This window comes from Salvelinus alpinus, chromosome 20 (assembly GCF_045679555.1).
Source record: "Salvelinus alpinus chromosome 20, SLU_Salpinus.1, whole genome shotgun sequence".
In the NCBI taxonomy this organism is placed as follows: Eukaryota; Metazoa; Chordata; class Actinopteri; order Salmoniformes; family Salmonidae; genus Salvelinus; species Salvelinus alpinus.
Window position 1 is genome coordinate 12304337 of NC_092105.1, and position 15881 is coordinate 12320217.

General features: G+C 42.4%; 1 protein-coding gene across 6 annotated transcripts in view; it reads right to left on the bottom strand.

Moving 5' to 3' along the window:
- The window catches only part of LOC139546309 (PTB domain-containing engulfment adapter protein 1-like), a 185449-nt gene that overhangs the window by 144632 nt on the left and 24936 nt on the right, over nucleotides 1-15881 (bottom strand). For 4 of the 6 annotated variants that reach the window (XM_071354537.1, XM_071354539.1, XM_071354527.1 and 1 more), the window contains exon 1: nucleotides 15655-15764. The exons of 1 other annotated variant lie outside the window; for it this stretch is intronic. The gene's annotated coding sequence lies outside the window, so the exon portion shown is untranslated. Of the gene's footprint in view, nucleotides 1-15654; nucleotides 15765-15881 lie in introns of those variants that run through there. One more of the 6 variants, XM_071354535.1, reaches the window with a different exon arrangement.

Consider the following 15881-nt stretch of genomic DNA (forward strand, 5'->3'; position numbering starts at 1 on the left):
GTCTCAACATCAACACTGGCACGCATCCTAAAAAAAAAACATATTCAAATTAAGCAAATTTATCGAGTGCCTTCCGAGCGCAATTCCGAAAGGGTGAAACGACTGCGGCATGATTATGCAGAGGTATGTATTTACTTTAGCAGTGTGATCTTGCATACTGTCTCATAATCTTTTACTGCACTGTAATATGTATACTAAATCTACACTGAACTACACAATTTTGCCTGACACTGTTTTTCAGAGAGTTTTACGAATGGATGGAGAGGAGATCCAGCATGAGTTCATTTACGTAGATGAGGCTGGGTTCAACCTGATGAGAACACGAAGGAGGGGAAGAAACATCATTGGCCACAGGGCTATAGTCAATGTCCCAGGGCAACGTGGGGGTAATATAACACTCTGTGCAGCCATTACACAGAATGGGGTCCTCCACCGCCATGCCCATATGGGCCCTTACAACACAGCACTCATACTTACATTCTTGGACCAATTGCACAACATAACAGCAGCAAATCAAATCGATCATATGCAATACATTGTTGTCTGGGACAATGTGTCTTTTCACCGCTCTGCTCTGGTTCAGAACTGGTTTCAGCAACATCCACATTTCACCGTCCTATATCTTCCACCATACTCTCCATTACTCAACCCCATAGAAGAGTTTTTCTCGGCATGGAGGTGGAATGTATATGATCTCCGTCTCCAGGCTGAGGTACCCCTCATCCAAGCCATGGAGGAGGCCTGTGACCAGATGGAGGTAGCAGCAATGCAAGGATGGATTCGTCATTCAAGACGTTTCTTTCCAAGGTGTCTTGCTAATGACAACATTGCCTGCGTGGTTTGATGAAATTCTCTGGCCAGATCCAACTAGGCGAAGAGACAATGTCTAGTTATTTTTTATTTTATTTTTTTGAACTTACAATACGTAAAGTGACGTTTGGTTACAGTATTATGAATCTCCATGTCAACATTTTGGGCGTGTTGAGAAATAAATGAGTTTCTTCAGTCTGCAACATTGTTCTTGTGTAGTGTTTGGTGAATTGACATTATATTTGTACTTTGTTGATAGTAGCCTATTCTAATCATAGGGAAGTAGAAGTGCTAAAAGTGTTTTAGGTTTATCACAGCAGAGTGTAACTCGTGCAAACAGAGTATAGTAATGTGAAACGTGTGTGTTTCATATGGTAACAAAGTGTGGTTTTTAAAAAGAAGTGTATAGTTTTTACAAGAGTGTTTAATTTTGCAAAGGATCTGTAGTGTTTTGCTAATTGGGTGTGTGGTTGTGCTAATTGTGTGTAGTGTTTTGAAAACACGGGCCCTGTTTTGAAAATCGTGCTTAAGCAATCAAAAGAAACTGTAATTAATCCAAAAGTATAACCATGTCCACGATGTGACTGTTTGAAACTCATTGATATTCAATGGCTATGAGTTTGTTTTGACAATAAGTGGTCGACATTAAAACAGTGAAAAGAGGTGAACGTTCTTTCTTGATGTGATTTACAACACAACTCAATAAGATTATCACGGATGACATAAGCAGCTTCTATATGTAAATGGTAGCAACACTTTTAAATGGTAGCAACTTCCTCGCATATAATATACGAAACAAAAATATACACGCAACATGTAAAATGTTGATCCCATGTTTCATGAGTGGAAATAAAAGATCCCAGAAATGTTCCGTATGCACAAAAAGCTTATTTCTCTCAAAAGGCCACTCTAAAATGTGCAGTTTTGTCACACAACACAATGCGACAGATGTCTCAAGTTTTGAGGGAGCGTGCAATTGGCATGCTGACTGCAGGAATGTCTAACAGAGCTGTTGTCAGAGAATTGAATGTTCATTTATCTACCATATGCCGCCTCAAGCATCGTTTTAGAGAATTTGTCAGTACGTCCAACCGGCCTCACAACTGCAGACCAAATGTTACCATGCTAGCCCAGGACCTCCACATCCGGCTTCTTCGCCCGTGGGATGGTCTGAGACCAGCAACCCGGACAGCTGATGAAACTGTGGGTTTGCACAACCGAAGAATTTCTACACAAACTGTCAGAAACTGTTTTACAGTTCCCGCCAATTTCCAGCAACTTTTCACAGCCATTGAAGAGGAGTGGGACAACATTCCACAGGCCACAATCAACAGCCTGATCAATTATACAATTAACAGCCTTATCAATTTAACTGCATGGCGACTACTCTAACTTAGTTATAGTGGTGGGATTTGCCTTAGCATGGATTCAAGATGACAGTAAACACCAGGGTTAAGGAAGTAAAATACATTGTAACATCTCAGAAATAGCTATCTATACAAAACATTACACTTGAAAATGTGGGAATTTGTTTCTCTCAAAACAAGCAGTAACAAACTGTTTATAGGTTCTGTGTAGCTCAGTTGGTAGTGCATGATTCTTGCAACGCCAGGGTCGTGGGTTCAATTCCCACAGGGTACCAGTATGAAAATGTATTAACTCAGTACTGTATGTCGCTCTGGATAAGAGTGTCTGCTAAATGACAAAAATGTACAGCATTTATCATGTACTTCCTCTCTGCCTTAGCTGTGAATTGACTACTACACCATTCTGACCTGTGACAGTAGGCAGTGCTCCTCCAAAATGTCAACAAAGCCTGGTCATGAATCGAAAGGTGTGTTTAATATTTTAGGCTACATCCAATTCTAATCTCTGTTAACGCAGAGGTAAAATCTCACAGAATTTGTTCAGCTGCGAGATTAACTTCTGTGTTCATACGTGTTAGAAATTGAGAGTTGTGGCAAAAACAGTCCCCCCCTATTCCTATTCGTGTGGGCTCACACGCAAAGCATTTGAGGTGAAGCAGTGTAAAAACCGTCTTCACCCAAAACCGTAAAAACCGTCTTCACCCAATCCTGATATGTCCAAATAACCTGGAACAAATACTGATCTCAAGCACCCCATTCAGCCCTCGCAAATTCTCTCTAAATACAGAATATGCCCACGGGGGATTAGGACCTACCAAATACAGAGTATGCCATTATAGGAGACATTCTGCGTGAGAAAATGATGCCTTTAGCAAGCAGGTTGGTCCCATCTCAACAAGCTTATTAAAATTGCATTTACAGAAATTACACATGATTGAAAAAAAAATGTGTCAAGGCATTCTTTTCTGATAAATCTGCTGTTAAATAGTTAAGTGACTGAAAAAAAAACACGTGTGTAACCTGAAGCTTAGTGCTGTCATAAGAGAAGACATTAGTGGGAATCCATTTAAACCTTCCATTGCACAGCTTATCTTTGTTTACAAACTACTGCCCACACACACACACGTCTAATGAAAACTAGTTAAACTAGTAAACGTAGGTTCTTACAGTCCCCACAACCATTCTGTGATTTTGTTTAAACCATAGGGGAAAAGATCTGCAATGCAGGCTCGATTGAATCGAGACACCAATATAGACCTGACATCATATAACCATGATGACAGAGTCTGTATTTTATTAAGCTTTACATCACCTTTGACACCAAACTATTAAAAGTTTATTCTTGTTACTGTCAAAGATTAGTGGTAAAAATAAATAATTACAACGCTTATATTTAGTTGCCTCGTTAATACACTGCAGTTATAGAAGGACATGTGTGAGGAAAATGTGCTGCAGAGTGAACGTTTAATTCCAAATATGCATGAAGTCAACAAGAGTCATTTTATTAAAGGTCGCTATAAGTCATTGCAAATTTGACAGTGACCCAAATGAGAAAATTACTGGCCAGGACCAAGATCAAATGAAAGCTAGTTTTGCACGCAGAATTTAAATCGTTGGTGATCTCATGTTTCATTTGCAGTCTGGGCCAGTACCTTTTATAGCCTACCATAAAATCTGATATTTACACTGATTGTTTAGAAAACAAAAATAAAATCATCCCCCCTGAATGATGACATACATTATAGCCTATATTAACCATTTCAAATGTAATGTTCCCCTCCAGAAATGTGCCCAATAACATATTGATGAAAATCTTTGGGGCTTGTACATGGTCCATATTATCAGGCAGTTGTGCTATTTTAGAAATAAGCATGAACACCTGTCTGATGCAGCATGGTGGCTACATGGCTGAAGCATTATCACCTGTCTGATGCAGCATGGTGGCTACATGGCTGAAGCATTATCACCTGTCTGATGCAGCATGGTGGCTACATGGCTGAATCATTATCACCTGTCTGATGCAGCATGGTGGCTACATGGCTGAAGCATTATCACCTGTCTGATGCAACATGGTGGCTACATGGCTGAAGCATTATCACCTGTCTGATGCAGCATGGTGGCTACACGGCTGAATCATTATCACCTGTCTGATGCAGCATGGTGGCTACATGGCTGAAGCATTATCAACTATCTGATGCAGCATGGTGGCTACACGGCTGAAGCATTATCACCTGTCTGATGCAGCATGGTGGCTACATGGCTGAAGCATTATCACCTGTCTGATGCAACATGGTGGCTACATGGCTGAAGCATTATCACCTGTCTGATGCAGCATGGTGGCTACATGGCTGAAGCATTATCACCTGTCTGATGCAGCATGGTGGCTACATGGCTGAATCATTATCACCTGTCTGATGCAGCATGGTGGCTACATGGCTGAAGCATTATCACCTGTCTGATGCAGCATGGTGGCTACATGGCTGAAGCATTATCACCTGTCTGATGCAGCATGGTGGCTACATGGCTGAAGCATTATCACCTGTCTGATGCAGCATGGTGGCTACATGGCTGAAGGATTATCACCTGTCTGATGCAACATGGTTGCTACATGGCTTAAGCATTATCACCTGTCTGATGCAGCATGGTGGCTACACGGCTGAAGCATTATCACCTGTCTGATACAGTATGGTGGCTACATGGCTGAAGCATTATCACCTGTCTGATGCAGCATGGTGGCTACATGGCTGAATCATTATCACCTGTCTGATGCAGTATGGTGGCTACATGGCTGACTCATTATCACCTGTCTGATGCAGCATGGTGGCTACATGGCTGAAGCATTATCACCTGTCTGATGCAGCATGGTGGCTACATGGCTGAAGCATTATCACCTGTCTGATGCAGCATGGTGGCTACACGGCTGAATCATTATCACCTGTCTGATGCAGCATGGTGGCTACACGGCTGAATCATTATCACCTGTCTGATGCAGCATGGTGGCTACATGGCTGAAGCATTATCAACTATCTGATGCAGCATGGTGGCTACACGGCTGAAGCATTATCACCTGTCTGATGCAGCATGGTGGCTACATGGCTGAAGCATTATCACCTGTCTGATGCAACATGGTGGCTACATGGCTGAAGCATTATCACCTGTCTGATGCAGCATGGTGGCTACATGGCTGAAGCATTATCACCTGTCTGGTGCAGTATGGAGGCTACATGGCTGAATCATTATCACCTGTCTGATGCAGCATGGTGGCTACATGGCTGAAGCATTATCACCTGTCTGATGCAGCATGGTGGCTACATGGCTGAAGCATTATCACCTGTCTGATGCAGCATGGTGGCTACATGGCTGAAGCATTATCACCTGTCTGATGCAGCATGGTGGCTACATGGCTGAAGGATTATCACCTGTCTGATGCAACATGGTTGCTACATGGCTTAAGCATTATCACCTGTCTGATGCAGCATGGTGGCTACACGGCTGAAGCATTATCACCTGTCTGATACAGTATGGTGGCTACATGGCTGAAGCATTATCACCTGTCTGATGCAGCATGGTGGCTACATGGCTGAATCATTATCACCTGTCTGATGCAGTATGGTGGCTACATGGCTGACTCATTATCACCTGTCTGATGCAGCATGGTGGCTACATGGCTGAAGCATTATCACCTGTCTGATGCAGCATGGTGGCTACATGGCTGAAGCATTATCACCTGTCTGATGCAGCATGGTGGCTACATGGCTGAAGCATTATCACCTGTCTGATGCAGCATGGTGGCTACACGGCTGAAGCATTATCACCTGTCTGATGCAGCATGGTGGCTACGTGGCTGAAGCATTATCACCTGTCTGATGCAGCATGGTGGCTACATGGCTGAAGCATTATCACCTGTCTGATGCAACATGGTGGCTACATGGCTGAAGCATTATCACCTGTCTGATGCAGCATGGTGGCTACATGGCTGAAGCATTATCACCTGTCTGATGCAGCATGGTGGCTACATGGCTGAAGCATTATCACCAGTCTGATGCAGCATGGTGGCTACATGGCTGAAGCATTATCACCTGTCTGATGCAGCATGGTGGCTACATGGCTGAATCATTATCACCTGTCTGATGCAGCATGGTGGCTACATGGCTGAAGCATTATCACCTGTCTGATGCAACATGGTGGCTACATGGCTGAAGCATTATCACCTGTCTGATGCAGCATGGTGGCTACACGGCTGAATCATTATCACCTGTCTGATGCAGCATGGTGGCTACATGGCTGAAGCATTATCAACTATCTGATGCAGCATGGTGGCTACACGGCTGAAGCATTATCACCTGTCTGATGCAGCATGGTGGCTACATGGCTGAAGCATTATCACCTGTCTGATGCAACATGGTGGCTACATGGCTGAAGCATTATCACCTGTCTGATGCAGCATGGTGGCTACATGGCTGAAGCATTATCACCTGTCTGGTGCAGTATGGAGGCTACATGGCTGAATCATTATCACCTGTCTGATGCAGCATGGTGGCTACATGGCTGAAGCATTATCACCTGTCTGATGCAGCATGGTGGCTACATGGCTGAAGCATTATCACCTGTCTGATGCAGCATGGTGGCTACATGGCTGAAGCATTATCACCTGTCTGATGCAGCATGGTGGCTACATGGCTGAAGGATTATCACCTGTCTGATGCAACATGGTTGCTACATGGCTTAAGCATTATCACCTGTCTGATGCAGCATGGTGGCTACACGGCTGAAGCATTATCACCTGTCTGATACAGTATGGTGGCTACATGGCTGAAGCATTATCACCTGTCTGATGCAGCATGGTGGCTACATGGCTGAATCATTATCACCTGTCTGATGCAGTATGGTGGCTACATGGCTGACTCATTATCACCTGTCTGATGCAGCATGGTGGCTACATGGCTGAAGCATTATCACCTGTCTGATACAGTATGGTGGCTACATGGCTGAATCATTATCACCTGTCTGATGCAACATGGTGGCTACATGGCTGAAGCATTATCACCTGTCTGATGCAACATGGTGGCTACATGGCTGAAGCATTATCACCTGTCTGATGCAGCATGGTGGCTACATGGCTGAAGCATTATCACCTGTCTGATGCAGCATGGTGGCTACATGGCTGAAGCATTATCACCAGTCTGATGCAGCATGGTGGATACATGGCTGAAGCATTATCACCTGTCTGATGCAGCATGGTGGCTACATGGCTGAATCATTATCACCTGTCTGATGCAGCATGGTGGCTACATGGCTGAAGCATTATCACCTGTCTGATGCAACATGGTGGCTACATGGCTGAAGCATTATCACCTGTCTGATGCAGCATGGTGGCTACACGGCTGAACCATTATCACCTGTCTGATGCAGCATGGTGGCTACATGGCTGAAGCATTATCAACTATCTGATGCAGCATGGTGGCTACACGGCTGAAGCATTATCACCTGTCTGATGCAGCATGGTGGCTACATGGCTGAAGCATTATCACCTGTCTGATGCAACATGGTGGCTACATGGCTGAAGCATTATCACCTGTCTGATGCAGCATGGTGGCTACATGGCTGAAGCATTATCACCTGTCTGGTGCAGTATGGAGGCTACATGGCTGAATCATTATCACCTGTCTGATGCAGCATGGTGGCTACATGGCTGAAGCATTATCACCTGTCTGATGCAGCATGGTGGCTACATGGCTGAAGCATTATCACCTGTCTGATGCAGCATGGTGGCTACATGGCTGAAGCATTATCACCTGTCTGATGCAGCATGGTGGCTACATGGCTGAAGGATTATCACCTGTCTGATGCAACATGGTTGCTACATGGCTTAAGCATTATCACCTGTCTGATGCAGCATGGTGGCTACACGGCTGAAGCATTATCACCTGTCTGATACAGTATGGTGGCTACATGGCTGAAGCATTATCACCTGTCTGATGCAGCATGGTGGCTACATGGCTGAATCATTATCACCTGTCTGATGCAGTATGGTGGCTACATGGCTGACTCATTATCACCTGTCTGATGCAGCATGGTGGCTACATGGCTGAAGCATTATCACCTGTCTGATACAGTATGGTGGCTACATGGCTGAATCATTATCACCTGTCTGATGCAACATGGTGGCTACATGGCTTAAGCATTATCACCTGTCTGATGCAGCATGGTGGCTACATGGCTGAAGCATTATCACCTGTCTGATGCAGCATGGTGGCTACATGGCTGAATCATGATCACCTGTCTGATGCAACATGGTGGCTACATGGCTTAAGCATTATCACCTGTCTGATGCAGCATGGTGGCTACATGGCTGAAGCATTATCACCTGTCTGATGCAGCATGGTGGCTACATGGCTGAAGCATTATCACCTGTCTGATGCAGCATGGTGGCTACATGGCTGAATCATTATCACCTGTCTGATGCAGTATGGTGGCTACATGGCTGAATCATTATCACCTGTCTGATGCAGCATGGTGGCTACACGGCTGAAGCATTATCACCTGTCTGATACAGTATGGTGGCTACATGGCTGAAGCATTATCACCTGTCTGATGCAGCATGGTGGCTACATGGCTGAATCATTATCACCTGTCTGATGCAGTATGGTGGCTACATGGCTGAATCATTATCACCTGTCTGATGCAGCATGGTGGCTACATGGCTGAAGCATTATCACCTGTCTGATACAGTATGGTGGCTACATGGCTGAATCATTATCACCTGTCTGATGCAACATGGTGACTACATGGCTTAAGCATTATCACCTGTCTGATGCAGCATGGTGGCTACATGGCTGAAGCATTATCACCTGTCTGATGCAGCATAGTGGCTACATGGCTGAATCATGATCACCTGTCTGATGCAACATGGTGGCTACATGGCTTAAGCATTATCACCTGTCTGATGCAGCATGGTGGCTACATGGCTGAAGCATTATCACCTGTCTGATGCAGCATGGTGGCTACATGACTGAAGCATTATCACCTGTCTGATGCAGCATGGTGGCTACATGACTGAAGCAAGGGTTACTCATCGGCTTTGTTTACCACAATGGACTAATTATTGGCTAGATCACAAACTGCAAACATCATTTTGTTGCTGTTTCTTGTTTAGTATCCTAAAAAAAACTCCCACTGGCACTAATAAAATCAAGTGATTTTTACAGCGTTTGTAAATACAGTGTAAATTGTGTGAATTTTACAGCGAATATGCATTCGATTGGCTAACACGCAACCTGCGATTACTTTTTTTTATTGTAAAGATTGTAAAACGCCGCCTTTTTGCGCAAAAATGGGGTTTGAGAAATAAATCAAAAAGAACTGTAAAGCTGGGATCCCCCTCTTTTCAGTAATTACCATCAAAACTGTTGTATTTTCCCGAGATTGCATTTAGGAATGTTATGCAGTGACTGGGATTATTAGAACACATTTCTTTCTGAGCAGCAATCATCTGTATGAGGAGTTGCTGCGCTTCCCACCCAACAGTTGATGTTCAGCTGATAAATGAACGACTTCGGGAATTAATCTGGTTTTTAAACAATTATATAGTGCTCGACTACAGAATAGCATTATTACAATATTCACTTTGTATTTAACCAGTGATTTGTGTAAATAATGTTCATGTATTGACAAGCAGGCAGCTCCATAGTGTAGGCCTTTGTAAACCTTTCTTTGCTAACAATGACTTAGCTGTGTCTGATATGAAAAAAAACTGAAAAGCACGTGGAGGACTTTTGAATGTGCGTGCCGATATTCAACTCTGAATTAATGAACATCCCGCCTCCGCTGAGACGGATCTGGTACGAGTACCCAGGACCTAGCCTACTGAGGCGGGGCTCACTCGAGACCGAGAGGGAAGGTCTTTGACACAAAACTATTTAGGCAACAGGGATCTGGATCCAGGAGGGGACTGAATGTCTCTGCTCTAACCAAAAGGCTGATCTTGACATCTAGCCAAATGCGTAACATGAGCCCCGAGCTGCATACAATTGGTTTGACACATCTTAGATTTCTTATAGTTATACTTAACTTATAATTATAAGCAGTGGCATAGCACGCTGCCACTGTATTACAATGCTGTAAGAATTCCTTTCTTGTTGCTCTGGTGGGGTCTCACCAATTATGAAATCTACAAAGCCATTTCCCCGCTGATGTTGGTGGAACACCAGAGTCTATGCGAAGTGATATATTGTGTCTCCGACCGCCCTGTACAGAGGTCACCACTACCAGACCAAAGAATATTACACATTTAGTACCAGACCAAAGAATATTGCAGTACACATGAACTACGTTAACAAGGACATTGTAAGATATTTCATTAACATATTTAAAACCAACAAGGTATAATGCTTATTTACTTGTCATGTATGAGCTGTTAAATGTCTTATTATATGGTGGATAACATATATATTTACACTGAGTATACAAAACAATAAGAACACATGCTCTTTCCATGACACAGACTGACCAGGTGAATCTAGGTGAAAGCTGTGATCACTTCTTGATGTCACTTGTTAAAACCACTTCAATCAGTGTAGATGAATGGGAGGAGCCAGGTTAAAGAAGGATTTTTAAGCTTTGAGACATGGATTGTGTATGCGTGCCATTCAGAGGGTGAATGGGCAAGACAAAATATTGAAGTGCCGTTGAATGGGTTATGGTAGTAGGTTCCAGGCACACAGGTTTGTGCGAAGAACTGCAACGCTGCTGGGTTTTTCACCCTCAACAGTTTCCTGTGTTTATCAAGAATGGTCCACCACAAAAAGGACATCCAAACAACTTGACACAAATGTGGCGAGCATTGGAGTCAACAAGGGCCAGCATCCCTGTGGTTCTTCACTGCGTTCATAATATGTTTCTTCTATGAGGTCATGCATATTAGAATGTTTTCATTCCAACATGATTTCACACAAAATGTATTTTCAGAAATGTACTACTCTTTTACAACTCAGTCTGTGATGTTTAACAATGCTTTCCCATACAAAGTATTTGTACAGAAGTAGAAACACACAAAAGTGCAGTCGATTGTGACATTAAGAAAATATTGACTGTGAAAATACATTCTAAAGTGTGCCTGGGAGTTGAGCAGTATTTTATTTGATACGGTAGCTCGGGTGGTTCCTAAAGACTTCCAGTTCCATACATTGTTTGAATAACAAAGGGTCCCGTCACAGCTTGGAAAGTCTTTATTTAATAACAACAATGCCCATCTGCCTGGAACAATTAAGACAAAAGACTTCATAGTCACCGAAGGGAGAATATCACAGGACCTAATAACTTTCCGCCACATCATTGGCAAGGGGCGATGATTAATTGAGATGTGTAATAAGTGCAGAGAGGATTAATTCACTCATTACGTCTGAAATTCAAAGCTTTGACATTTCAGGGAGTCAATGCACAAGTCAAGCAAGACAAAAACATCAATAGTCTCGGCTTCACTGACTCGCTCCTGCCACACACTGACTCGCTCCTGCCACACACTGACTCGCTCCTGCCACACACTGACTCGCTCCTGCCACACACTGACTCGCTCCTGCCACACACTGACTCGCTCCTGCCACACACTGACTCGCTCCTGCCACACACTGACTCGCTCCTGCCACACACTGACTCGCTCCTGCCACACACTGACTCGCTCCTGCCACACACTGTCCTCCATTAAAGAAAGAACAATTTAGACATGTCATTATTGTGTAGCCTGCACATAGACATGATATTAGTTATTAGCATATCTTTGAGATGAGTGCAGGTTCTCCACTGAGTGTCCATCACCTTTTAAGTTTACCTCAATTACTAGTCACCTTAGGAGTGGGCCTATTTGGTTCAAGATAGATTTTTTTTTTCTGTTATAAGGATGAGGTTAAAAGTAAACTCTGATCAATAGAATGCAGCAGTAAGTGATAGAGGCAGCTCCCAGGCTTGTTGTTTGAAGATTGGAGTGATGGAGAGTAAGCATCGGCTGATAGCGATGATGTTATCAGTCAGCGTGAGTATGGTCTAAGATTCAGACAGACTGGAAAGACCACTGAAAGTGTTGACTGAGTACACTGAGGAGAATACTGTTGTTGCTATAAGGTTGGGCAAAGGGAAATCCTCAACCGGGGCACAATGGCTAAGTAACAAAACTATTAAAGATGCATTATAAATGTTTTTCTATCATTTCAGTCAGTAGTTTTGAAAGCAGCGCTAACAACGCCAAAACAGGTACCCGAAAATTGTCCAAAATATCCAAATCATCCATTTCTTATAATATGTTACGTCCTGCAAATCTTTTTTTTAAGATCCTGCAATTTGTATGATATGTTATAAATTCAAATGTGTACAGTATATTATGAATTATTTGTAAGTGCTTAAGATCCTGTTCATTCACTTTAAGTCAATATCATTAGTCACTGAATAAAATTTAATTTTGATGAGACACAGCATTCTCTAACATTTAAAACATAACATGAAAGAAAATCCATCAACTTATCATAAAACATTTAGGCTTGTCAAGACTAAGATCTAAGGAGCAAGAGGCAGAAAGTGGCAGCTTTGAGTTAGCCTATATATGCTGATGATCAGATAGAATGTTATTCTGCACACTATGGTTGAGTCAATCTAGATCAGATAGAATGTTATTCTGCACACTCTACTGTTGAGTCAATCTAGATCAGATAGAATGTTATTCTGCACACTCTATGGTTGAGTCAATCTAGATCAGATAGAATGTTATTCTGCACACTCTACTGTTGAGTCAATCTAGATCAGATAGAATGTTATTCTGCACACTCTACTGTTGAGTCAATCTAGATCAGATAGAATGTTATTCTGCACACTCTACGGTTGAGTCAATCTAGATCAGATAGAATGTTATTCTGCACACTCTACTGTTGAGTCAATCTAGATCAGATAGAATGTTATTCTGCACACTCTACGGTTGAGTCAATCTAGATCAGATAGAATGTTATTCTGCACACTATGGTTGAGTCAATCTAGATCAGATAGAATGTTATTCTGCACACTCTACTGTTGAGTCAATCTAGATCAGATTGAATGTTATTCTGCACACTATGGTTGAGTCAATCTAGATCAGATAGAATGTTATTCTGCACACTCTACTGTTGAGTCAATCTAGATCAGATTGAATGTTATTCTGCACACTATGGTTGAGTCAATTTAGATCAGATAGAATGTTATTCTGCACACTCTACTGTTGAGTCAATCTAGATCAGATAGAATGTTATTCTGCACTCTACGGTTGAGTCAATCTAGATCAGATAGAATGTTATTCTGCACACTCTACTGTTGAGTCAATCTAGATCAGATAGAATGTTATTCTGCACTCTACGGTTGAGTCAATATACCAAACCTGTGTCAACCTAAATTACTGTGGATCTTCCTCCCTCTAGTCTACTGCACTTCAAACAAGTGCCATTGCAGACACAATAACACACATCTGACTGACGGTGCTTGACTTGTTTCAAATGCATCCTTCACAGAACTCTGCATGACTACGTACGGTATAGTTCAGTGGAACGTTCCTAAACCCTGCAAAACTGTGACGACACATTGTAGCCTTAGCCTACATGCCAGTTCAGGTTTTTTTAGCTGAATAACATGTTGTTGTTTTTTTTGTCGCCTCGCTTATATTATGACCTTAATTTAACTATGCGCTCCAATCCTACCCAGAGTTCTACTTCTCTCGCGGTCATGGAGGGCCCACTGAAAATTGAAAGAAAAGATCAGTTGGCTCTCTGCTTTATCCTGGGCTTTTAGACTCATTCACAATGATTTGCAAAAGGGGTAGAATTCATTGTGTAAGAGCCTAAAGGCATTGCACATGGCATCAAGACAGGTTTCAGTAGCTCACAATGGAAACATTGTTTGCCCAGATACATTAGGCTAAATATCCTTGTTTCTCAGGTAATGATCACTGTGTAGCAGACAATGTTTGGGAGGTGGACATGTTTCTAATGAAACAGTCAATCAATCAAATCAAATCAAAGTTTGTTGGTTGCGTACACAGATTCACAGATGTTATCGCAGGTGCAGCAAAATGCTTGTTTCTAGCTTCAACAGTGCAGTAATAGCTATACAATTCATCAAACTACCACAGATACTACAATACTACTTCAGAGATCAAAACATACATCAATAGAAATGGTCTATGAGACATGGTTGGTGAAAGAGACACAGACAGCATCATACAGTACATTAACCATGTGAAATATGACCACAAAAAAGACATGCCACATGTCCTCTAGTGGACAGAGTTCATTTTGGCACTGAGAGCGATAAACTGTTTTCCCTGAGAGGTAAACGTGGACTGCATGTCCTTTCCATTTGGAGCTCCTCTTTTGCCCCAGGGTGAAAACTACAGTGCCTGTGGTATCTCTACACTGCACCAAATTGGGGTGGCAGGTAGCCTAGTGGTTAGAGCGTTGGGCTGAAAGGTTGCTGGATCGAATCCCAAGCTGACAAGGTTGTCATTCTGCCTCTGAACAAAGCAGTGTTCCTAGGCTGTCATTGTAAGTAAGAATTTGTTCTTAACTGACTTGCCTAGTTAAATAAATAGAAAATAAAACCAGATCTTTGGCAAAATGCAAAAGACTGCTCCCATGAATGAAATAGTGCAAAGTAATGAAGGTACTGGTGAAAGTGTGAAAAACTCAGTGACAATGATTATGGGACAACTGCAGACACAAATGTCTGATATGAACATACAACATCACCAATATTGACAATATTGGTCCTAGGTCCTAGGCTAGTAACAGCAGTAGTATATCTTTTTTTTTCATCAGCTGTGAAATGAAATGTACAATTTGTATGGTAATTACATATTCTCTGAAAGTCTGAAAAATCGATAAGCAACTGTTTTTAAGCAGTGAAATGTAATAACACCGTTATATTATATCTGGTCTTTATAAACTGCAATAATGAAAATGTACCTTCCGCGTGCACTGAAATACGGTGTCTAGGTGGTTTGATTTATGCATGCAGTTGTGGTACATGATTCCAATAGACGAATTGCAAATATGTAGCATTGCACTCAATACAGTATTGCCTTCTGTCGTTATGTCTACCAACAGTAAAACTTAAAGTGCCACTTGACGCTCGCATCCACGCTGAAGCAAATGAACCTGTCTGTCTGAGTGCGCGCTACAAAGTTTATTGTCAACATCACGGAGTAAAATTGAGAAGATGTGAAAATAGAATGGACCTATGCGCACTACAAATAAATAGATAGAAAATGTATAAAGTTCGACATATTTTGCATTTGCAAGAAGTTCATTATTATTCTTCACTAGGCTGCGCGGACGTGTTTTGTACAGAAAACAACAAAAAGGCTACACAAACATGCGACTCGATCAACATCCAAACACTAAACTATTGAACAAATTGTGCAGGCTAATCCCATTCCAAAAACGTATGAAAAAAATATGAATTGACTTACATTACAACACGACAGTTAACAGGCTGTCCTGAAAGATGGTCCTCGGCGATACCACATCAACCCACCCTCTCATGCCCTCATCTCATCTCAACACGCATATGGTGGAAAAGTTTAGTGACGTCAACGTACTCGGGTTAACGTTGCAGATCTACTGGAAGTGCCAGCGAGCTGCACATTTAAAGCGACAGATCATGGGGTGGTAACAAATTGACATACATCTGGACATC